The sequence below is a fragment of the Macaca nemestrina genome, chromosome 3 (assembly GCF_043159975.1).
Source record: "Macaca nemestrina isolate mMacNem1 chromosome 3, mMacNem.hap1, whole genome shotgun sequence".
In the NCBI taxonomy this organism is placed as follows: Eukaryota; Metazoa; Chordata; class Mammalia; order Primates; family Cercopithecidae; genus Macaca; species Macaca nemestrina.
Window position 1 is genome coordinate 157,386,565 of NC_092127.1, and position 23,728 is coordinate 157,410,292.

The following is a 23,728-nucleotide window of genomic DNA, read 5'->3' on the forward strand; positions in this document are numbered from 1 at the left end:
GGCAACTGTGCTTGGCCAAAATCCTTTTTAATTCAAATATCAACTCTTAATTTGAAACATGTGGTTCAAAAATGCCAAGTTTTTATAAAGCAGGGCACACTCCATATTGCAAAGGTTACGTACAGGTTATTTGTCCTTACATGTTGAGAAGAAAAAAGAAAAATTCAATCATGCTGTGAGTTTAAAATGAAAGGAAGGGAAAAAAATGAAAGGGAATTTTTTTTTTTTAGATAGTCTCGCTCTTTCACCCAGGTTGGAGTGCAGTGGTGCAACCTTGGCTCACTGCAACCTCCACCTCCCAGGTTCAAGTGATTCTCCTGCCTCAGCCTCCTGAGTTGCTGGGATTACAGGCAAGCACCACCAAGTCCAGCTAATTTTTGCATTTTTGGTAGAGAGGGAGTTTCACCATGTTGGCCAGGCTGGTCTTGAACTCCTGACCTGAAGTGATGTGCCCACCTCAGCCTCCCAAAGGGCTGGAATTACAGGCATGAGTCACTGTACCTGGCTGGGAATTTTTTTGTTGTTTTTTGTTTTTGTTTGTTTTTGAGATGGAGTCACGCTCTGTCGCCCAGTGGAGTGCCATGTTGCGATCTCAGCTCACTGCAAACTCTACCTCCCGGGTTCAAGCAATTCTCCTGCCTCAGCCTCCCAAGGAGCTAGGATTACAGGCACCCGCCACCATGCCCAGCTAATTTTTGTATTTTTAGGAGAGACGGGTTTCGCCATGTTGGCCAGGCTGGTCTTGAACCCCTGACCTCAAGTGATCTGCCTGCCTCAGTCTCCCAAAGTGCTGAGATTACAGATGTGAGCCACCATGCCCAGCCTGGGAATTTTTAAAAGGATAAAAATTATGGCCGGGCTCGGTGGCTCACGCCTGTAATCCCAGCACTTTGGGAGGCCGAGGCGGGTGGATCACGAGGTCAGGAGATTGAGACCATCCTGGCTAACACGGTGAAACTCCATCTCTACTAAAAATACAAAAATTAGCCGGGCGTGGTGGCGGGCGCCTGTAGTCCCAGCTACACGGGAGGCTGAGGCAGGAGAATGGCGTGAACCCTGGAGGCGGAGCTTGCAGTGAGCCGAGATCGTGCCACTGCACACTCCAGCCTGGGCGAAAGAGCGAGACTCCCTCTCAAAAAAAAAAAAAAAAAAAAGGATAAAAATTATGAAAAGGATCCCAAATAGTTAAAACAAACTTGAGAAAGAAAAACAAAGCTGGAGGCCTCATACTTCCTGATTTCAAAACACCTTACATTACAAAGCTACATTAATCAATACAGTATGGTAGGGCTTAAAGATAGACATAAGACTAATGGAATAGAATAGAAAGCCTAGAAATAAATACTCACATATGTGATCAAATGATCTTCAACAAGGGTACCAAGGTCACACGATGGGAAAAGGAGTGTCTCTTCAACAAATGATATAGGAAAAACTGGGTATCCACATGCAAAAGAATGAAGCTGGAATCTTAATGTACATTACATTGAATACAAAAGGTAATTCGAAATGGACTAAAGACCTAAATCTAAGACCTTAAACTTAAAACTCGTAGAAGAAAACGGGGAGAAAGCGTCATGATATTGGATTTGGCAATGATATCTTGAAGATGACACCAAAGGCATAAGCAACAAAAGCAAAAATCGACAAAATGGACATCAAACTTAAAGAATTCTGTATCACAAAGGAAACAATCAACAGAATAATAAGGCAACCTACAGGATGAGAGAAAATATTTGCAAACCATCTATCTGATAAGTTGGTAATATCTAGAATATATAAAGAACTACAACTCAACAAACAAAATCCAAATAACCCAATTTAAAAATGGGCAAAGTACTTGCCATAGACGTTTCTCCAAAGAAGATATACACATGGCCAACAGGTATATGAAAAGATACTCATCACTAATCAGAAAAATACAAATTAAAACCACAATGAGATAGATATCACCTTACACCTATTGAGATGACCACTATCAACAAATAAATTAAAAACAGGCCGGGTGCAGTGACTCACGCCTATAATCCCAGCACTTTAGGAAGTCAAGGCAGGTGGATTACCTGAGGTCAGAGGTTCAAGACCAGCCTGGCCAGACCAGCCTGGCCAATATGGTAAAACTCCATCTCTACTAAAAATATAAGAATTAGCCTGTAGTCTCAGCTACTCAGGAGCCTGAGACAGGAGAATCACTTGAACCCAGAAGGCAAAGGTTACAGTGAGCCAAGATCATGCCACTGCACTACACCCTGGGTGACAGAGTGAGAATCTGTCTCAAAAAATTAAAAAATTAAAAATTAAAATGTTGGCGAAGATGTAGAGAAACTGGAACACTTGTGTACTACTGGTAGGAACATAAAATGGCTCAGCTACTAAGCAAAGGGTATGGCAGTTCCTCAAAAAATTAAAAACAATTATCATATGATCCAGCAATTCCACTTCAGGGTACATATCCAAAATAATTAATAACAGGATCTCCAAGAGATACCTGCACATGCATGTTTATTACAGCGTTATTCACAATAATCAAGAGGTGGAAGCAACCTAAATGTCCATCAACAGGTGAATGGATTAAAAAAAAAATTTTTTTTTTAAATGTGGTACATACATACAATGGAATATTATTCGGCCTTAAAAAAAAAAAAAAAAAAAAAAAAAAGGAGGCCAGGCACAGTGGCTCATGCCTGTAATCCCAGCATTTTGGAAGGCCAAGGCTGGCTGATCACTTGAGCCCAAGAGTTCAAGACCAGCCTAGGCAACATGGCAAAACCTCATCTCTACAAAAATTACCCAGGTGTGGTGGTGCACACTTGTGGTTCCAGCTACTCTCGGAAGGCTGAGGTGGAAGGATGGCTTAAGTCCGGGGAGGTCAAGGCTGCAGTGAGCCATGATCACACCACCGCACTCCAACCTGAGTGACAGAGCAAGACCCTGTCTCAGAAGAAAAAAAAAAAAAAGGAAATTAGGTCACATGCTGCAACATGGAAGAATCTTGAGGACACTATGCTAAGTGAAATATGTCAGTCACCCCAAAAACAGCAATAACAATGACAAAAAGCTGCATGTTTCTACTTATATGGGTTATCTACAAGCAGTCAAACTCTAGACACAGAAAGTAGAATCGTGGTTGCCAAGGGCTAGAAAGGAGAAAATGGGCCGGGCGCAGTGGCTCAAGCCTGTAATCCCAGCACTTTGGGAGGCCGAGACGGGCGGATCACAAGGTCAGGAGATCGAGACCATCCTGGCGAACACGGTGAAACCCCGTCTCTATTAAGAAATACAAAAAAAACTAGCCGGGTGAGGTGGCGGGCACCTGTAGTCCCAGCTACTTGGGAGGCTGAGGCCGGAGAATGGCGTGAACCCGGGAGGCGGAGCTTGCAGTGAGCTGAGATCCGGCCACTGCACTCCAGCCTGGGTGACAGAGCGAGACTCCATCTCAAAAAAAAAAAAAAAAGAAAAGAAAGGAGAAAATGGGTTCACTGGGTACAGAGTTTCAGTTTGGCAAGATGAAAAAAACTGCACAACAATGTGCATAGTTAACACTACTGTTCTGTACTCTTAAAAGTGGTTAAGATAGTAAATACGCTGTACTTTTCTCCCCAACTAAAAAAACTATGAGTAGCTTAACTATAAAGAAAAAAATTGAGAGGTGATTTAGCAGAGAAACAGAATGTTCACTCAAGAGAGATAGACTCAAAAACAGACCAGGGCCAGGCGCGGTGACTCACACCTGTAATCCCAGCACTTTGGAAGGCCAAGGCAGGTGGATCACTTAAGGTCAGGAGTTCAAGACCAGCCTGGCCAACATGGTGAAACCTCATCTCTAATAAAAAATACAAAAATTAGCTGGGTGTGGTGGCACATGCCTGTAGTCCCAAGTACTTGCGAGACTGAGGCAAGAGAATTGCTTGAACCTGGGAGGTAGAGGCTGCAATGAGCCAAGATCATGCCACTGCAGTTCAGCCTGGGCGACAGAGTGAGACACTGTCTCAAAAAACAAAAACAAAACAAAACAAAAAACAGAAAGAAAATCACAAATAGAAATCCTGAGAAATGAACTAAATTTAATTACAATGATATAATCAGTAATTAACTCCGGGTCCCCTGAAAAAAAAGGTGGGCGGATCACAAGGTCAAGGGATTGAGACCATCCTGGCCAACGTGGTGAAATCCCGTCTCTACTAAAAATACAAAAATTAGCTGGGTGCGGTGGTGTGCGCCTGTAGTCCCAGCTACTCAGGAGACTGAGGCAGGAGAATCGCTTGAACCCAGGAGGCAGAGGTTGCAGTGAGCCAAGATCACGCCACTGCACTCCGGCCTGGCAAAAGATCGAGACTCCGTCTCAAAAAAAAAAAAATGCTTTACTAGATATTTATAGGTCCAGAAACTATATGCAAAATACTCTACTAGGTACTTGTACTCCCCAGTGACTGTGTATGTATCATATCCATGCCCCGAGTCACCCACTTCTTACCTCCCAAACACCGCCAAAAGAGCCTCCATCCGCTCCTACCTGTCCTTAAAAATTCTAAAAAAATTCAAATCCCTGCATTGGAAGAACTGTCTAGAAATTTTATTTTCTCTGTACACACAGAATTGATAATGATCAGACTAACCAAACTCCTATTATTTCCTATACAGTTTCAGTTTCTTAAAATGAAAGTAGTTTATATTTGTTGTTTCAACTTTTTTCTGTTGACTCCTTGACCCCATAGAATCCACCCCAAGCAGCATTTACTGGTTTTTTTCTGGCTGGCCCTTCTTGGTCTCTGTTATGGATTTCCTGCCTTCTGCTCACTTTTTTCAGTGCCATTGCTCGCTAAGGTTCTGTTCTTAATCTTTTGTTCAATTCACCTCTTCTAGGTCCATTCAAACCCATGGTTTCAATACCTATAAGTGTGACTCCAGTCAATAATTTTCTCCCAAACCCCAATATAGTTAACCGCTTGACAGACATATCCACTTGAATATTGCATAGGCACTTCAAACCTGAGAGGTCCAGCTTAAATTTCCTTCAGTGAAAGCTATAGAACAGCTTTCAAGATCAAGTTCCAACTCTGTGATAAAGCATTCAAGGACTTCTGTGACGTGATCCCTTATGTACCTTTGGCCTCCTCTTCTACTTCTCATCAGGTACTCTTTAATCCACCTGTATCTAGTTATTTGTTTCCCACACAAGGTAGCCCATTTCACAGCTCTGTGCCTTATACATGCTCCGCCTGAAAGTCCCTCTAACCCCAGCTGGGCACAGTGCTCACCCTTATAATCCACTTTGGGAGGCTGAGGCGGGTGGATCAGGAGGTCAGGAGTTCGAGACCAGTCTGGGCAACACAGTAAAGCCCCATCTCTACTAAAAATACAAAAATTAGCCAGTGTGGTGGTGCATACCTGTAATCCCGGCTACTCAGGAGGCTGAGGCAGGAGAATCACTTGAACCCGGGAGGCAGAGGTTGCAGTGAGCCGAGATCACGCCATTGCACTCCAGCCTGGGCAACAGAGCAAGACTCCATCTCTACCCCATCACACCCAACCCATATTTCTTGGTTCAATTTACTTTCCTTTAGGAAAGTTTCCCACTATCTGAAAGTATGATTTAGCCACAGCTCCCAGTGCACCCTAGACATCTGCCTATCTTAGCACCTTTGTATTTACTTGTTGAGACTACTAGTCTGCAAGTATCTTGCAGATAAGTGTTTTATTTAGCAAACAAGAGCTCAATAAATACCTGTTAATGTGAGGCATGGTGGCTTACGCCTGTAACCCTAGCACTTTGGGAGGCTGAGGCGGGAGGATCACAAGGTCAGGAGTTTGAGACCAGCCTGACCAACATGGCAAAACCCTGTCTCTACTAAAAATACAAAAATTAGCTGGGCATGGTGGCGCGTGCTTGTAGTCCCAGCTACTCGGGAGGCTGAGGCAGAAGAATCGCTTGAACCCAAGAGGCAGAGGTGGCAGTGAGTCAAGATCACACCATTGCACTCCAGCCTGGGCGACAGAGCGCGACTCTGTCTCAAAAAAATAAATAAATAAATACTTGTTATAAGCTAGCATAAGCCAAAAGGCCAACTTCTTTAAAATGTTGGACTTAGCATTTTAGTACCTGGAATACACAGGTGCATATTACAGGGCATCTCTTTACCACAAATAAAGTACCAATGAAAATAAATTCATAATCAGAAAGGTGGTTAAGAATTACAGTGGATGAGGACAGGCACAGTGGTTCACGCGTGGTCCCAGCATCTTGGGAGGCTGAGGCAGGAGGATCACTTGAGCTCAGGAGTTTGAGACCAACCTAGGCAACATAGTGAGACCCCATCTCTCTAAATAAATAAATAAAATTGGCCAGCATGGTGGCTCACACCTGTAATCCCAGCACTTCGGGAGGCCAATGTGGGAGGATCATCTGAGGTCAGGAGTTCGAGACCAACCTGGCCAACGTGGTGAAACCCTGTCTCTACTAAAAAGACAAAAAATTAGTTGGGTGTGGTGATGCATGCCTGTAATCCCAGCTACTCGGGAGGCTGAGACAGGAGAATCACTTGAACCGGGGAGGCGGAGATTGTAGTAAGCCGAGATCACGTCATTGCACTCCAGCCTGGACAACGAGAGCAAAACTCCATCTCAAATAAATAAATAAATTAATTAATTAAATTAAAAATAAATAAATCAATAAAATTATAAAGAATTAAAGTAGATATTCTTTATGTCTGCCCAGAACTCCATCCCCTCCTCTACTCAAGGTCTGCTCTGCTTTTTGCTAACAGATTCCTTGTCATGTAAGTGAGCATATCACACAACCTAGAATGAACTAAGCATAATACTTCATCCCCTTAAACGCTCGATTTGGTCAAGGTTCTAGTTGATACCCCTGTGCTGCCAGGAACCAGGTTTCCCATATGAAGAAACATATTTGCAGTAAAAGGAATGAAGCCAGTATGCACAGAGTATAAGTATGGAAAGGTCCCAACTATGGGAAAGTTCCCACCCTAGCTCTTCATGGCCATCTCTATCCATACAATGTCTATTATATGGTTATATGAACCAATAAGGTTCCCCTACAGGCTACTCCAAGCTGTATTTCTGTCACTTGAACTCCAAAAAGTCCTAATGAAATAGAGAATCTGAATTGATAAAAATTAGACATCAACGGATATTTTTCATTTAGGCTATAAAAGAGCCTGGTATGCCTTCTCTGGCTTAGAAAACTTTCATCTATCAAATATAATGTCCCTTTCCTCTCCCTATTAGATAAACCCCAAAATTACTATTTCATTCTCTTTCAATACACTCCATGTAAATCACATCATTTTTTTTAAGACAGTCCATTTATCGCTATGTGGTGAAATGACAAATAAGCAAGCAATCACAATAAAAGAACACAGAGTGCTAAGGACACAAAGAAGAGGCCCATGTAACCCAGACTTGAAGTATCCGAGGGCTTTCTCCTATAGCTACCACCTAGGCTGAGACCTGAAAGACAAGCGTGAGTTAACAAAACAAAAGTGAGGGTAAGGAGCAAACTAGGAAAGGTATTCCAGACAGATAGAAGCTTCTGTAGTCAAGCATAGATTTAAGAACTCTGATCCCTTCAGGGAGAAATACAAGGAACTTAACAGGGCTACCACACTGAAAGCCAAGTGTCAATAAGGATCCAAATCATGAGATAAGGATCCTGAAAACCAAGTGAAGAAGTTCAGAAGTCACACACACACACACACAAAAAAGAAGTTCAGAAGTTACCCTGAAGGCCATGAAAAGTCGCAAAAAAAGTTTTAAGCAGAGGAGTTACATGCTCAAATGTGTTAGACAGATTACTCTAGCTACAGTGGGAAAAATGAATTGGAAGACTGAAAGCAGGGATGAGCTGTTAGGAAGCTCCTGCAACAACCCAGGTGAGAGATGATACTAACCACGGAGTAGGAGTGCAGCAGTGAGGATAGGGAAAAGGAACAGATTCAAGAGATATTAAAGAGAGGAGGATCACAAGGTCAGGAGATCTAGACTATCCTGGCTAACATGGTGAAATCCCGTCTCTACTAAAAATACAGAAAATTAGCCAGGCGTGGTGGTGGGTACCTGCAGTCCCAGCTACTCAGGAGGCTGAGGCAGGAGAATCGCTTGAACCCGGGAGGCAGAGACTGCAGCAAGCCAAGATCGCACCACTGCACTCCAGCCTGGGTGACAGAGCGAGACTCCGTCTCAAAAAAAAAAAAAGTAACCAAAAAATAAAGCAGCAAAAACAAAACAAAAAAATAAATAAATAAAGCAGCAAATTAATGAAAATATTTTCAAGAAAAAAACGACACTAATGGCCAGGTCTGGTGGTTCACTCCTGTAATCCCAGCACTTTGGGAGGCCGAGGTGGGTGGATCACCCAAAGTCAGGAGTTCCAGACCACCTTGGCCAACATGGCGAAACCCTGTCTCTACCAAACCTACAAAAATTAGCCAAGCATGGTGGCAGGCGCCTGTAATCCCAGCTACTTGGGAGGCTGAGGCAGGAGAATCACTTGAATGCGGTAGGCGGAGGTTGCAGTGAGCCGAGATCATGCCACTGCACTCCAACCTAGACAACAAGAGCGAAACTCCATCTCAAAAAAAAACAAAAAAAAATACACGAGGCACAGTGGCTCAAGCCTGTAATCCCAGCACTTTGGGAGGCGAGGCAGGCAGATCACCTGAGGTTAGGAGTTCGAGACCAGCCTGGCCAACATGGCCAAACCCCATCTCTACTAAAAATACAAAAATTAGCTGGGCATGGTGGCGCGCATCTATAATCCTAGTAACTTGGGAGGCTGAGGCAGCAAAATCACTTGAATCCAGGAGGCGGAGGTTGCAGTGAGCTGGGATCATGCCATGGCACTCCAGACTGGACAACAAGAGTGAGACTCCATCTCAAAAATAAATAAATAAAATAAAATAAAATAAAAAATATAAAAATTAGCCAAGCATGGCAGTGGCCACCTGTAATCTCAGCTACTCGGGAGGCTGAGGCAGAAGAATTGCTTGAAACTGGGAGGCAGAGGTTGCAGTGAGCTGAGACTGTGCCACTGCACTCCAGCCTGGGCAACATAGTGAGACTCCGCCTCAAAAAAATAATAATAATAAAGACACTAATAACCATATATCTGGGGCTTGCATAAAGTTTTAAGAAAAACACCCAGCTGAGCATGGTGGCTCACACCTGTAATTCTAGGGCTTTAGGAGGCCGAGGTGGGAGGATCACTTGAGCCCAGAAGTCTGAGACCAGCCTGGGCAATATGGCAACATCCCATCTCAATTTAAATTTTAAAAAAAGAAGAAAAGAAAAGAAAAGAAAAGCAGCCAATACATGATCAAAGGATATGGTCACACAATCCACATTTAGAAAAACAGGCCAGGCATGGTGGCTCAGGCCCATATTCCCAGGAACTTGGGAGGTTGAAGTGAGAAGACCACTTGAGCCCACAAGTTTGAGACCAGCCTAGGCAATACAGCAAGACCCTGTCTCTACAAAAAAATTTTAAAAATGAGCCAGGCATGGCGGTATGGGCCTATACTCCCAGCTACTCGGGAGGCTATTGCAGGAGAATCCCTTGAGCCTAGGAATTCAAGGCTACAGTGAGCTATAATTGTGCCACTGCACTCCAGCCTGGGCAACAGAGGGAGACCCTGTCTCAAAAAAAAAAAAAAAAAAATCTAGCTACTTAGCCACATGAATTTATAAAAGGCTCTTTTAATTTTTAAAGTATGTGTGGCTGGATGCAGTGGCTCACACCTGTAATCCCAGCACTTTGGGAGGGCAAGGCGGGTGGATCACCTGAGGTCAGGAGTTCGAGACCAGCCTGACCAACAAGGTGAAACCCCGTCACTACTAAAAATAAAAATATTAGCCAGGCGTGGTAGTGTGCACCTGTAATCCCAGCTACTTGGGAGGCTGAGGCAGGAGAATTGCTTGAACCTGGGAGGCGGAGGTTGCAGTGAGCCAAGATCGCACCATCGCACTCCAGCCTGGGCAATAGAACGAGACTCCATCTCAAAAAATAAAATAAAGTATGAGAGCTCAGATAGAACTGATTAACCACAATCTAGATATAGAGTTCTAATAAAATAATTTCTGGAGGGCAATGCTGAGAGATTCAAGCTCTCAGGTAAGAAAGTAAAATACTCCTCCCAAAGCGCAGGCACAGTGGCTCATGCCTGTAATCTCAGCACCTTGAGAGGTTGAGGCAGGAGGATTGCTTGAGCCCAGGAGTTCAAGAGCACCCTGAGCAACATAGTGAGACCCTGTCTCTTTAAAAAAAGAAAAAATAATAATAATAAGGTTTTGGGTCATAAAGATCTAGGTTTGACTGAAACCTCCCTGATACATACATAACACTCCCACACACTAGTCAGGTAACTTTCAGCAACTTTCTTAATATTTCTCAGTCTCTGTCTCCTCCTCTGTAAGAATAGTGCAAATCTCAGAGTTGTAAGAATTAAATACAATCACATATGTAAAGTGCTTAAAACAGCACCTGGTGTGCATGTATGTATATATATACGTATGCCACTTCATTACTATGAGGACAAGGGCAATGAGGTTGATAATGATATATGGCTTGATGTATGCTTACTCATTATCAGGCAAGGTAGGTATCAAAAAAGTATTCAATCTAAGGCCAGGCAGGGGTGGCTCACGCCTATAATCCTAGCACTTTGGGAGGCCAAGTAGGCAGATCACTTGAGGCCAGGAGTTACAGACCAGCCTCATCAACATGGCAAAAACCCATCCCTACTAAAAATACGGAAGTTAGCCAGGTGTGGTGCTGAGCACCTGTAATTCCAGCTACTCAGGAGGCTGAGACAAAATAGCGCCACTGCACTCCAGCCTGGGCGACAGAGGCTCTGTCTCAAAATACATACATACATACATACACAAAAAATGCTCAATCTCTTCTTAAATTCCTAACATAAACTACTTCTAAAGGCATTTAATAGACAACTGATTCTTCCCAAGACTTACAATATGATTTTGCATATAAAAAGCTGAAAGGAAAGTGAAGGAAGGTAGCTATTTTTCTGAAATTCATTGACTAATAAATGGTTGCTGCTTTGCATATCAAAAGACATGCATAATCATGGCTAATCATGATGAAAAGGGAAGTTTTAAAAGGAAAATAATCAGGGTTTTAAAACCGCCGGGCGGTCGTGGCGGTCACTCCTGTAATCCCAGCACTTTGGAAGGCCGAGGCAGGCGGATTGCTTGAGCTCAGGGGTTTGAGACCAGCCTGGGCAACATGGCGAAACCTCCTCTACAAAAAATACAAAAATTAGCCGGGCGTAGCGGCTTGCGCCTCTAGTACCACCTACTCTAGGGCATGAGGTGGGAGGATGGCTTGAGCCCGGGAGGCAGACTTTGCAGTGAGCTGAGATAGTGCCATTGCACTCCAGCCTTGGCGATATGGCCAGAGCTTGTCTCAAAACAATAAATAAAATAAAATAAGATTAAACTATGTAACAGTATTTAGATTCAAATATTTTTTAAAAACATGCAACTACAGTGATAATATTTAGCCTCTACTATGTACAAACAAGATACTATGCCTACTTTAATATACTTTAATGAAGGAAAAAACATGCCTCTACCATAATTTAAGCCCACTTTTTCTATGAAGTACAGTACTTCTATCTCCTCTCCAAATCAACTAAAGTCAACAGGTATACAAACTGGCAGTCGTACGTACTGCGTGCTGATTTCTACTGCTTTAGTCTTTATTGTTTTACATGTTAGTCTTTTTTCATTAACTAAATTGTAGCCTCCTTGCAAAAGAGCAGCCATTTATTTCCTATTCTTCCCACCATGTTCACCACTACAGCCCCTCACTCCAACCCCCCGTCCTAGCACGGCACTTAAATAATAAAGGTCCTGGCAGCGAAACTCTAAACTGTTTATTTCTGACCTTTAGCAATAAACAATGTTAGAAAGGCAGATGGAACCACGTTTGTCAAAACACAGAAAGCACGATGTTTACATTTCCTAAAGCGCATAAAAAGTCTTTTAGTTAAAATTAAAGGATGAGAGTTAAAACGAGTTACAAAAGACAGCTGGTGTTTGAAAGAAAAACACTGGAAGTAATAAAAACGGAGTGAAAAGGCTGATGTTGGGATTTAAAGAAAACATTTTTTTAATACAGCTGCAAATCAGTCATTGTTTTCTGAGAGGCTAGGTTCATCTCCAGGATTTTCTTCTAGGAGCTCAACCAATCGCCACCTTTACTGAGTTAACCAGTCTCCAGGCAAGCAGCCCTTGCTGATTGGCTCAAAGATGTCGAGTAGAAAAAGCAGCCAATCCTGCCTTCAAGCCAGAACTGTGCCATGGAGACATTACAACCACTGCATGGCGAGAATGTGTACAAACCTGTCCGTACCACAAATATCAGATCCTAGTTACAAAGACTGCCGCCGAAAGGAAGAGCTTTTGAAGCCAACACTGACACTGACCTGTCATCTACATTATATTACTCTAGCTCTCTTTCGGGGGGGGGGGAAAAAAAAAAACTATTTTAACCAAAAGCGCATGAGGGATAAACTGTGCCCCCGCTAAGATGACTCACTCTATTGAGGATGAATTTCCAAACAAACGGCTCATAGAGGGTTCCGATGAGAGAGGGGCTCTAGAAGGGTCCCAGTGAGGGTCAAAGTTGCAGGAGGGGGCAGGGGAGGCGGGACGAGGGCCAAAGACGCACAAATGCCGGGGAGGGGAAAGTCTCCCTGCAGTCTCCAAAATCCGAACGTGTGAGTGGTTTTGTGTTTGGACTTGAAGTGAGTAAATAAACGCTTCAGCTAGGACTACGTGCTCAGGAAGGTGGCCTGAAGTTCCCAGAAGGCTCCGCCTGGCAAACATCGAAGGCGCCTGGAGGGGCGCAAGGTCAGGTCCTGGCGGGAACAGAGCTGGGAAGAAACCTCGGGGGGTCGAGAGGGGTGTGTCTGGGGCCTGGAGGCCCGCCAGGCACTCGGAGGCCAAGGAAGCGGCCGCGGCCCCCGCCTTCGCCCGGCCTCGGGCTGAGCGCCAGGGCCCGCCTCTCGCCGACGCCTCACTTCCCTTCCGTCCGGGCAGCCGGGCCCGCAGGTCGGATCGGAGGCGGCCCGCGCCGGGCCTCACGTTCAAGGCTTGGGGGTTCACTCGCCGCGCCTCCCGCCGCTGCTTCAGGCCCTCCGCTTCGGCTCGGCGCCCCGGGACCCCTAACCTCCAGGGCCCTCACCTCGGACCAGCCTCCCTGCCTCCCACCCGCCGCCTTTACCTGCTCCTGGAACGGGCAGAGGGCGTCGAAACCGGGGCCGCGTCGTCTAGCGCACAACGCGGCGCCGCAGGTCCGCAACCCTTTCCCGCCGGCGCCACTGCGCTCTCCCGCGCCGCGCAGGGCTAGCGAGCAGCTGCGGCCGCGGGGGAGACGCGGCGAGCGCGCCTGGCGGTGAGACACTGCCGCTCTCCGTCCGGCCGGGGAAGAGCAGCCGCGCAGAAGCCCGCCGCGAGAGGGCGGGTGGGCGGCCGTGTGGGGAGGGGTCTCGAGGCGCCGGCAATGGCTGCCACGTCGCCCAGGTGGATCGCCGCCCACCGCCCCCCCAATCCCGCCGGCTGTCCGCCACGACCTCTGCTTCGTCCCCGAGCTCCGCCTCGGCGCGGCGGCCTGGGTGACCTGAGCCCGCGGGCGCTCCCACCTCTCCCGCTCCCTTTGGAGAGCAAGTCCTGCCCGGCCGGTTCGGCGGCTTCTGGCCGCCCACCGCCCACCCAAGGCTCGCCCAAGAGCCGGCCGTGGTCCCCACTTTTCTTGTCAGGGGGTGCCTGAAGGAGCAAGCCCTTCTTCAAGTGTCGGGTTCTGCCGGGGGGAAGGCGGGAGCTGTTTGGCGCTGGGGAACACTGCAACAGGCCCGGAATTTTTGCCAAAATAAGCGGCGCGGTAAACCACCGCTGTTTCTAGCCCTCGGCACTCGCCCGAGCCCCAAAAAATAAAACAAACACGAGGTCGGCCTCGCGGGGCAAGGGGAGAGAAGAAAGCAGAGCTGGGGCGAGCCCTGACGCGCGCGGGGTCCGGGCTGCAAGTTGGGAGGGACGGCGAGGCGAGCGACCGGCCTCGGCATTGCCTTACTGGAGCTGTGGAAGCCAAGGGTCCGGCCGGGCCATGGCCGCTGCGGCGGGCACGGGAACCCGCCTCCTAGCGCGCGGCCCTCCCGCGGGAGGCTTCCGGGCGCGCGGCCTCGGAGCCCCACGGGGAGACAAAGGGGTCGGCGACGGTCACGGGGTGGAGGGAGGCCGCCCAGCCCCATCGGCCCTGCCAGCGTGCGGTATGAGCTCGGGGAATGTGGGCGCCTTAGCCGGTGGAACCGCAGCCGCTGGCCTTTGCCCCCAGTTCGAGCTTGAGTTTTCGGGTGCCAAGAAAAAGCAAAGACGTACGCTTCCCTCTTGCAACCGCTGTAGTATGAGTCCGTCTCCAAGCCTGCACCATTTTTTTTTCTCTCTCAACTCTGCTTTCCCTGGTTTATTTGTTCTGGGTTCTGATATGAAATGTTTAGTGTTTTCAGGGTACGCAAATTTTTCACCTTTGCTTTCTGGGTGGTGGTGGTGGTGGTGGTGATGGTGGTGGTGGTGGTGATGGTGATGGTGGTGGTGGTGGTGGTGGTGGTGGTGGTGGTGGTGGTGGTGGTGGTTTTGCCTGTTTTTTACTTCCTCCGTCCCCTCCCTCTGCAATTACTTTTCATTCCACTTGCAGTGGTTTTTTCCAGAATAGGGAAACGAAATAACCTCATGACAAAGTGTCCCTTTGCATCGAAGAGACATTGTTGGTTGTTATGGGAGTTGCTTTAAACAGAGTGTAAATTTGGGGCAAGTGCAAGTGGTTTTTGTCGTTTAGGTCTAACTGGAACACTTATTCACAATGAGAACATTCTAGTGCTTTTTCAAGAAAGCAGTAATATATAAGGAGAGAACTCAAGATGGTAAATTTTCTGATGAAACCATCCACATAGAAAAATAGGGCAATTTTTTCCTTTTGTATGAATTTTGTATTTATAAGAGGTCTCGAGTCCCAGTGTTAAATCACAGACTTCATGTTGATCCTTAAAAAAAAAATCACTATGGCCGGGCGCGGTGGCTCAAGCCTGTAATCCCAGCACTTTGGGAGGCCAAGATGGGCGGATCACGAGGTCAGGAAATCGAGACCATCCTGGCTGACACGGTGAAACCCCATCTCTACTAAAAAATACGAAAACTTAGCCGGGCGAGGTGGTGGGCGCCTGTAGTCCCAGCTACTCGGGAGGCTGAGGCAGGAGAATGGCGTAAACCCGGGAGGTGGAGCTTGCAGTGAGCTGAGATCCGGCCACTGCACTCCAGCCTGGGCGACAGAGCGAGACTCTGTCTCAAAATAAAAAAAAATAAAAAAATAAAAAAAAAATCACTATGGAAAAACTCCTTAATGTTTTTATTAAATTTCAAGAACAAAAAATTGTAATAACCCAGAATCTCAAGAGATAAATAGCTGTTGCTGAGAACCTAACATTAACTCTGCTTCTAAACAGCCATTATAAGAGACTAAAAACTGTAATATATACCACTTTAGAAATGAAAGAACCCTAGTAATTATAAACTTGAAAGAAGTCGAGGAAATTAATATTTTGTTTTTGAAATATGTTCACCATGATAATAAAAACTGGCATTTAAATTATTTTCCTTTGAACATTTGTTAAGGATTCATCACATCTTAAGTCAGAACAATAAGAAATAAACTCTTCTTAACATTGGAAAATATATTTCAAGCCACAAAGAAACACCCAAGCTGAATGTTTTTAAAGTTTGCTTACTATGGCAATAAGAAGAACATCAATACCATAAAGTTCTGAAAGTGAGACTCGAATGAAGAACAAAGCAATCTTCACTCAACATTCGCAATACCAGCCTTCGGTTGTGAATATTTATAAAGATTTCCTCCTTTCTTATTGGTTCAAATTCTAAGCCAATGGGAAAAGTACAACACGTCGTTTAAAGGGTGAAGCATTAATCAGCATTAGATTAGTACCTGGGATAAAGGTTTTGTTTATCATGCTCATTCTCATTGAAGTTCATGTCCCTTTAAATTTCTTTTTTTTTTTTTTTTTTTTTTTGCGGAGGTGGGGGTAACAAGAGTTGCTCTGTTGCCCAGGCTGGAGTGCGGTGGCACAACCTACGTCTCCCGAGTTCAAGCGATTCTCGTGCCTCAGCCCCCCCGAATAGCTGGAATTGCAGGCGCCCGCCACCACACCTAGCTAATTTTTGTATTTTTAGTGGAGGAGGGGTTTCTCTATGTTGTCCAGGCTGGCCTCTAACTCCTGACCTCAGGTGATCCTCCCACCTCGGCCTCCCAAAGTGCTGAAATTACAGGCGTGGGCCACCGCGCCGGGCAGTGTTTCCTTAAATTTCAAAGAAGACATTTAAGAATTAGGGCCTGGCACGGTAGCTCACGCCTGTAATCCCAGCACTTTGGGAGGCCGAGGCAGGTAGATCGGATCACGAGGTCAGGAAATCGAGACCATCCTGGCCAACATGGTGAAACTCCGTCTCTACTAAAAATACAAAAATTAGCTGGGCGTGGTGGCATACATCTGTGGTCTCAGCTACTCGGGAGGCTGAGGCAAGAGAATCGCTTGAACCGAGGAGGCGGAGGTTGCAGCGAGCCGAGATTGCGGCACTGCACTCCAGCCTGGGCAACAGAGCAAGACTCCATCTCGAAAAAAAAAAGAATTATTGACTATCTTGTGGGTGCCACTTCTGCTCACACTCTCTTCAGTCTTCCAGTTGGTTTTATTACAATTGGTCTTTTTAGAATTATGTGACAATATTGAATTATCTAAAATGCCAGATACATCTGAGGAATGGTAAAATGTCTACTACTTAATACCTTAAAGTGAATCCTGTCGTTTTAGGTTAAAAACTTACCTTTAAGGAAAGACTAAAGTTTATATTTTGGGAAATGTCTTGGATTTTTGTAAAAAAAAAAAAAAAAAAAAAAAAACTGCCAAGTCGTCAAAAGTAAACCTTTTATATTTACCTAAGTCCAAATTTGGTCTATTTAACAGCTAAATTCTAAACATGATTGTCTATGTTTATGTTTAGAACATAAGTCTGATTTCCTTCCAACCAAAAGTATTAATAATCTATGCCACCTTTGTATTCCTATACTTGGATTACGACTTGAAGCGTTCTGCTTAATTATTCATGTGTTTATAATCTCCTTTACTAAGTCATCAATGCCTTGAAGTTTCCCATTCAGCCTTGTATTCCTCATTGTCAAACTCCCAGCCTTGTACAATATAAACACTCCATGAATGTTTATTGAGTGAAAGAGTAAGTGAGCATCACTCTATGACAAAACATATGGCAAATCAAGAAAATCTGTGTCAGGATTTTTTCCTCTTCTACATAATGGCTGATACACTGTTTTCATTCCCAACTAAGAATAGTATTGTTGGCCAGGTGCAGTGGCTCACACCTGTAATCCCAGCACTTTGGGAGGCCAAGGCGGGTGAATACTGAGGTCAGGAGATCGAGACCAGCCTGGCTAACATGCTGAAACCCTGTTTCTACTAAAAATACAAAAATTAGCCAAGTGTGGTGGCTCTTGCCTGTAGTCCCGGCTACTCAGGAGCCTGAGGCAGGAGAATGGCCTGAACCCGGGAGGTGGAGGTTGCAGTGAGCCAAGATTGTGCCATTGCACTCCAGCCTGGGTGACAGAGTGAGACCCCGTCTCAAAAAAAAAAAAAGAATAGTATTGTTGCAAGAACTTTACTAAAAGAAAGTAGAACCAACATACACTGAAATTCTTGTACTTTCCATTTTAAATTTAGTGGAAACCGAATAGTAGATAATATTGCCATTATCTAAAGTAAATAAATATCAGTGGGTTTTATCTTTATGTAAGATTGCTTTACCAGCCGGGCGCAGTGGCTCACGCCTGTAATCCCAGCACTTTGGGAGGCCGAGGCAGGCGGATCACAAGGTCAGGAGATCAAGACCGTACTGGCTAACACGGTGAAACCCTGTCTCTACTAAAAATGCAAAAAATTAGCCGGGCGTGGTGGTAGGCGCCTGTAGTCCCAGCTACTCGGAGGCTGAGGCAGGAGAATGGTGTGAACCTGGGAGGCGGAGCTTGCAGTGAGCCGAGATCGTGCCACTGCACTCCAGCCTGGGCGACAGAACAAGACTCCGTCTCAAAAAAAAAAAAGATTGCTTTACCACACTCAACCCAGGGTGCGTCAAGCTCTGACTTTGGGAAAATTACTTAAACTCTCAAATACTCAGTTTTCTCATCTCTCAAATGGCGTTCATAAAAGCTACATTCTGCTTAATTAAAATAATAAATGTACATAAAAGTAGAGGCTTAATAAATAGTAGTTTTTACAGATATTAGTGGACTTAATCATAAAGAAAATGTAATTTTCTTAGTGCAATTATTTATCTATAAAAGGTGCCATCCTGGACAACATAGGGAAACTCCATCTCTACAAAAAATACAAAAATTAGCCTGGTGTGGTGGTATGGACCTACAGTCCCAGCTACTTGGGAGGCTGAGGTGGGAGGATCCCTTGAGCTCAGGAGGCAGAGGCTGCAGTGAGCTGAGATCATGCTACTGCACTCCAGCCTGGACAACAGAGTGAGACCTTGTCTCAAAAACAGAAGGAAAAAAAAAAAAAGGCAAGCATAAAGGCTGTTAATAATAAGGAAACAAGTATCTTAAGGAAGGAATAGGGTACTAAGAAAATCTACCAAAAGAAGATAACTTTTGCAGCCTGGACAACATGGTGAAACTCCATCTCTACAACAAATGCAAAAATTAGCTAGGCATGGTGGGAGGAATAGTCCCTGCTCCTCAGGAGGCTAAGGTGGGAGGATCACCTGGGTCTGGGAGGTGGAGGCTGCAGTGAGCCAAGATTGCACCACTGCACTCCAGCCTGGACAACAGAGTGAGACACTGTCTCCAAAAAAAAAGGAAAAGAAAAAGAAAAAAAGATAACTCCTAAGAATAAAGAACAATGGCATTCCAGTCTGAGTGAAAACTATGAAAAATCTAATCTGATTGTGTCTCCTCTCACAAACTTCACAGCTCCTCTTCTACTAGCTTTTCTCAATAGGGATCAATAGTTATGCATTGCTTTTAAACTGAAGGGCTTCTCATTGCACACTGTGCTTTTTCTTTGAATAAATTCTCAGAGCTTTTAATATGCCAATGTGGCTATGAACTCTAAGAAAAGGATATAATAGTAAATATTTCCAAACGTACTTGACCGCAAATCCTTTATTCATAAGAGTATCCCAGGGCATGTGATTTTGTATCACATTTTGGAGGAAACACTTGTCTACATATTCGAATTTAAAATCCAAACCACCTCACCTCTGCTTCCAAATGCTGCCACTCCTGCAGAAATGACCTCAAATAAGCCTGAAATGTAGGTCTCCTGAGAAATGCTCTTGAGAAACTGACCTTTGTTTTACCCAGTTTCTCTGTACATGAATGGGCAGGCATGAGGCACAGTCTCCAAACTTGACAAGAAAGGGTGGAGATGGGATTGGCAAAGACAGCATTAAAAAAAAAAAAAGTCTAGATAATGCCAAGGATAGCTTCCTCATTCCCGGGATAATCCTCCTTCTGTGAGTGTGATAGCAACAACAATTCTGTGTCTTCGTGAGAGACTTTACAGGAAGCCATACCTCTTGTCTGTAAGCATGTTGTGGGAGCTCCAGCTTTATGTAACTATAAGTTTTCTTTTCTTTTCTTTTCTTTTCTTTTTTTTTTTTTTTTTTTTGATATGGAGTCTCACTCTGTCGTCCAGGCTGGAGTGCAGTGGCACGATCTCTGCTCACTGCAACCTCCGCCTCCCCGGTTCAAGCGATTCTCCTGCCTCGGCCTCCCAAGTAATTGGGATTACAGGCGCCTGCTACTACACCCAGCTAATTTTTGTATTTTTAGTAGAGACAGGGTTTCACCATGTTGGCGAGGCTGGTCTCAAACTCCTGACCTCAGGTGATCCACCGACCTCAGCCTCCCAAAGTGCTGGGATTACAGGTATGAGCCACCGTGCCCAGCCAAGTTTTCGTATCACTTGCCAATAAGGAAACTGTACATCCTGTAACCATACCTGCTAACATCTTTCTGCCAGTTAATTACTCCTCTATTTGAGACAATCACACACTTCATAATACATCCTTTCCAGGGATGTTGAACCGTTGGCTAACCTAGTCATTCACTTTCATTTGTGTTTTACAACCCAACCCAAATGTCCTTTTATCCTGTAAAGTTTTTCTGGATGCCCCAAATAGAACTCTTCCCCCAATTCTATAGGACCAGACTCCAGGGTTTTGAAAAATTACCCACTTCTTTCACCACATTTAACCAAGAGCGGGTGTTTTAATCCAATTAGTCTCTTCCTGGGAAATTTTAGAATTGGGACAAAGACCATTAGTAAAACCAAAATACAAATAATAATTTTTTTTTCTTTTTTTTTTTTTTTTTTTTGAGACTCACCCAGGCTGGAGGGCAGTGGCGTGATCTTGGCTTACTGCAACCTTTGCCTCCCAGGTTCAAGCAATTCTGCCTCAGCCTCCCAAGTAGCTAGGATTACAGACACGTGCCACCATACCTGGCTAATTTTTTTGTATTTTTGTAGAGACAGGGTTTCACCATGTTGGCCAGGCTGGTCTCAAACTCCTGGGCTCAAGTGATCCTCCCACCTTGGCCTCCCAAAGAGAATGATTTCTTCTGTGCCCACAGCAATGTCTATATACTTCTCTTAATTTCAGTGATGATTATTTGTTGGTCTGTATCTTTGCCAAAACTGTGAACTCTCTTCCCCTAGACAAAATATGTATCCACAGTAACTAGAAAACATTCCTTACACATTGAAATGTACTGAATTCCTTTTAGGGTACCTTCCTAGCTTACAATTTCCTAGTCAGTTGTATCCTCTTCCCCCAATTCTATAGGACCAGACTCCAGGGTTTTGAAAAATCACCCACTTCTTTCACCACATTTAACCAAAAGTGGATGTTTTAATCCAATTAGTCTCTTCCTGGGAAATTTTAGAATTGGGACAAAGACCATTAGTAAAATCAAAATACAAATAATAAGAAAAAAATGCAATTCACATCAGAGACAAAGGGCTGATTTCTAATATACAAACATGTAGAAATCAATATACAAACATGTAGAAATCAATAAGGAAAAGACTAACAACCCAATAGTAAAAAATGGACACATTATAAAAAAGACTGCACACAGAAAAAGAAATACAGATTACTCTTAAGCATATTTTTAAATTACATATGTGCAGCATTGTTTGTAATATAGCAAAAGATGGGGGAAAACCTAAATGCCCACCTACAGGGAACTGGTTAAATGCAGTATGTTACATGAAAACAGCAGAATGCCACAATATAAAAGAATGATGGTACTCTCTAAATGTTCGTACTGCACCATCTCCAAGATATATTGCTCAATGAAAAATGTTTGGCCGCGCGCGGTGGCTCAAGCCTGTAATCCCAGCACTTTGGGAGGCCGAGACGGGCGGATCACGAGGCCAGGAGATCGAGACCATCCTGGCTAACACAGTGAAACCCCGTCTCTACTAAAAAAATACAAAAAACTAGCCGGGCGACGTGGCGGGCGCCTGTAGTCCCAGCTACTCGGGAGGCTGAGGCAGGAAAATGACGTAAACCCGGGAGGCGGAGCTTGCAGTGAGCTGAGATCCGGCCACTGTACTGTTTGGGGCCGGGCGCGGTGGCTCAAGCCTGTAATCCCAGCACTTTGGGAGGCCGAGACGGGCGGATCACGAGGTCGGGAGATCGAGACCATCCTGGCTAACACGGTGAAACCCCGTCTCTACTAAAAAAATACAAAAAACTAGCCGGGCGACGTGGCGGGCGCCTGTAGTCCCAGCTACTCGGGAGGCTGAGCCAGGAGAATGGCGTAAACCCGGGAGGCGGAGCTTGCAGTGAGCTGAGATCCGGCCACTGCACTCTAGCCTGGGCAGCAGAGTGAGACTCCGTCTCAAAAAAAAAAAAAAAAAAAGAAAAATGTTTGTATGGTATGCTGCCATTAGTGTAAAAAAAATGGAGAGAGGAGAAAAAGAGAGCTAAATATAGATAGGTAGGTAGGTAGATAGATAATAGATATGATGATGGACGGATGGGATGGATGGATGGATGGATGGATGGATGGATGGATGGATGGATGGATGGATTTTATCACATATACATAGAATATCTCAAGAAGATAGAACAAACTGCTCCATTAATTGCCTTTGAGAAAGCGATGGTGGCTAGAGGAAAGAGGATGAAGAGACTTTTCACTGAAACAATTTTATATATTTATTTATTTTTTGTGACAGGATCTTGATCTATTGCCCAGACTAGAGTGCAGTGGCACGATGACAGCTCCCTGCAGCCTAACTTCTAGGGCTTAAGCTATACTCCTGCCTCAGCCTCCCAAGTAGCTGGGACTACAAACACAAACCACCATGCCAGGCTAATGTACCAATTTTTTTTTTTTTTTTTTTTTTTTTGAGACAGTATCACTGTTGCTCAGGCTAGAGAGCAGTGGCGCAATCTCGGCTCATTGCAAACTCCACCTCCTGAGTTCAAGGGATCCTCCTGTCTCAGCCCCCTGAGTAGCTGGGATTACAATGTGCACCACCACGCCCAGCTAATTTTTGTATTTTTAGTAGGGACAGGGCTTCAATATGTTGGCCAGGCTAGTCTCAAACTCCTGACCTCAGGTGACCCACCTGCCTTGGCCTCCCAAAATGCTGGGATTACAGGCATCAGCCACTCAACCGCCTTTTTTTTTTTTTTTTTTTTTTTTTTTTGAGATGGAGTCTCGCTCTGTTGCCCACGCTGGAGTGCAGTGGCACAATCTCAGCTCACTGCAACATCCACCTCCTGGGTTCAAGCGATTCTCCTGCCTCAGCCTCCTGAGCAGCTAGGATTACAGTCATACACCACTGTGCCAAGCTAATTTTTTTTTTTTTTAAACGGAGTCACTCTCTGTCACCCAGGCTGGAGTGCAATGGCATGTCTCGGCTCACTGCAACCTCCGCCTCCCAGGTTCAAGCGATTCCCCTGCCTCAGCCTCCCGAGTAGCTGGGATTACAGGTGCCTGCCGCCATGCCAGGCTAATTTTTGTTTTGTTTTGTTTTGTTTTTTGAGATGGAGTTTTGCTCTTGTTGCCCAGGCTGGAGTGCAATGGCATGATCTCGGCTCACTGCAACCTCCACCTCCCATGCTCAAGCGATTCTCCTGCCTCCCGAGTATCTGAGATTACAGACATGGACCACCACACCCGGCTAAATTTGTATTTTTAGTAGAGACGGGGGTTTCTCCATGTTGGCCAGGCTGGTCTCGAACTCCTAACCTCAGGTGATCCGCCCGTCTCGGCCTCCCAAAGTGCTTGGATTACAGGCGTAAGCCACTGCACCCAGCCCTAATTTTTGTATTTTTAGTATAGAATGGAGTTTCACCATGTTTCCCAGGGTGGTCTTAAACTCCTGACCTCAGGTGATCTGCCCACCTTGGCCTCCCAAAGTGCTGAGATTACAGGCATGGGCCACCACACCAGGCCCAAATTTTTTTTTTTTTTTTTACTTTTTTAAAATTTGAGACAGAGTCTCACTTTGTTGTCCAGGCTGGAGTGTAGTAGCACAATCTAATCTCACTGCAACCTCCACCTCCCACGTTCAACACCTCC

The 23,728-nt window shown here is 45.1% G+C and overlaps 1 protein-coding gene across 14 annotated transcripts in view; it reads right to left on the reverse strand.

The window, feature by feature from the left end:
• Nucleotides 1–14,161, reverse strand: part of LOC105487725 (NEDD4 binding protein 2) — a 109,449-nt gene extending 95,288 nt beyond the window's left edge. For 6 of the 14 annotated variants that reach the window (XR_011621344.1, XM_071093697.1, XM_011751336.3 and 3 more), the window contains exon 1: nucleotides 13,265–13,422. The gene's annotated coding sequence lies outside the window, so the exon portion shown is untranslated. Of the gene's footprint in view, nucleotides 1–1,349; nucleotides 2,609–13,264; nucleotides 13,447–14,110 lie in introns of those variants that run through there. The other 8 variants (XM_011751333.3, XM_011751341.3, XM_011751342.3 and 5 more) reach the window with 6 other exon arrangements.
• Nucleotides 14,162–23,728: the final 9,567 nt, after the last annotated feature.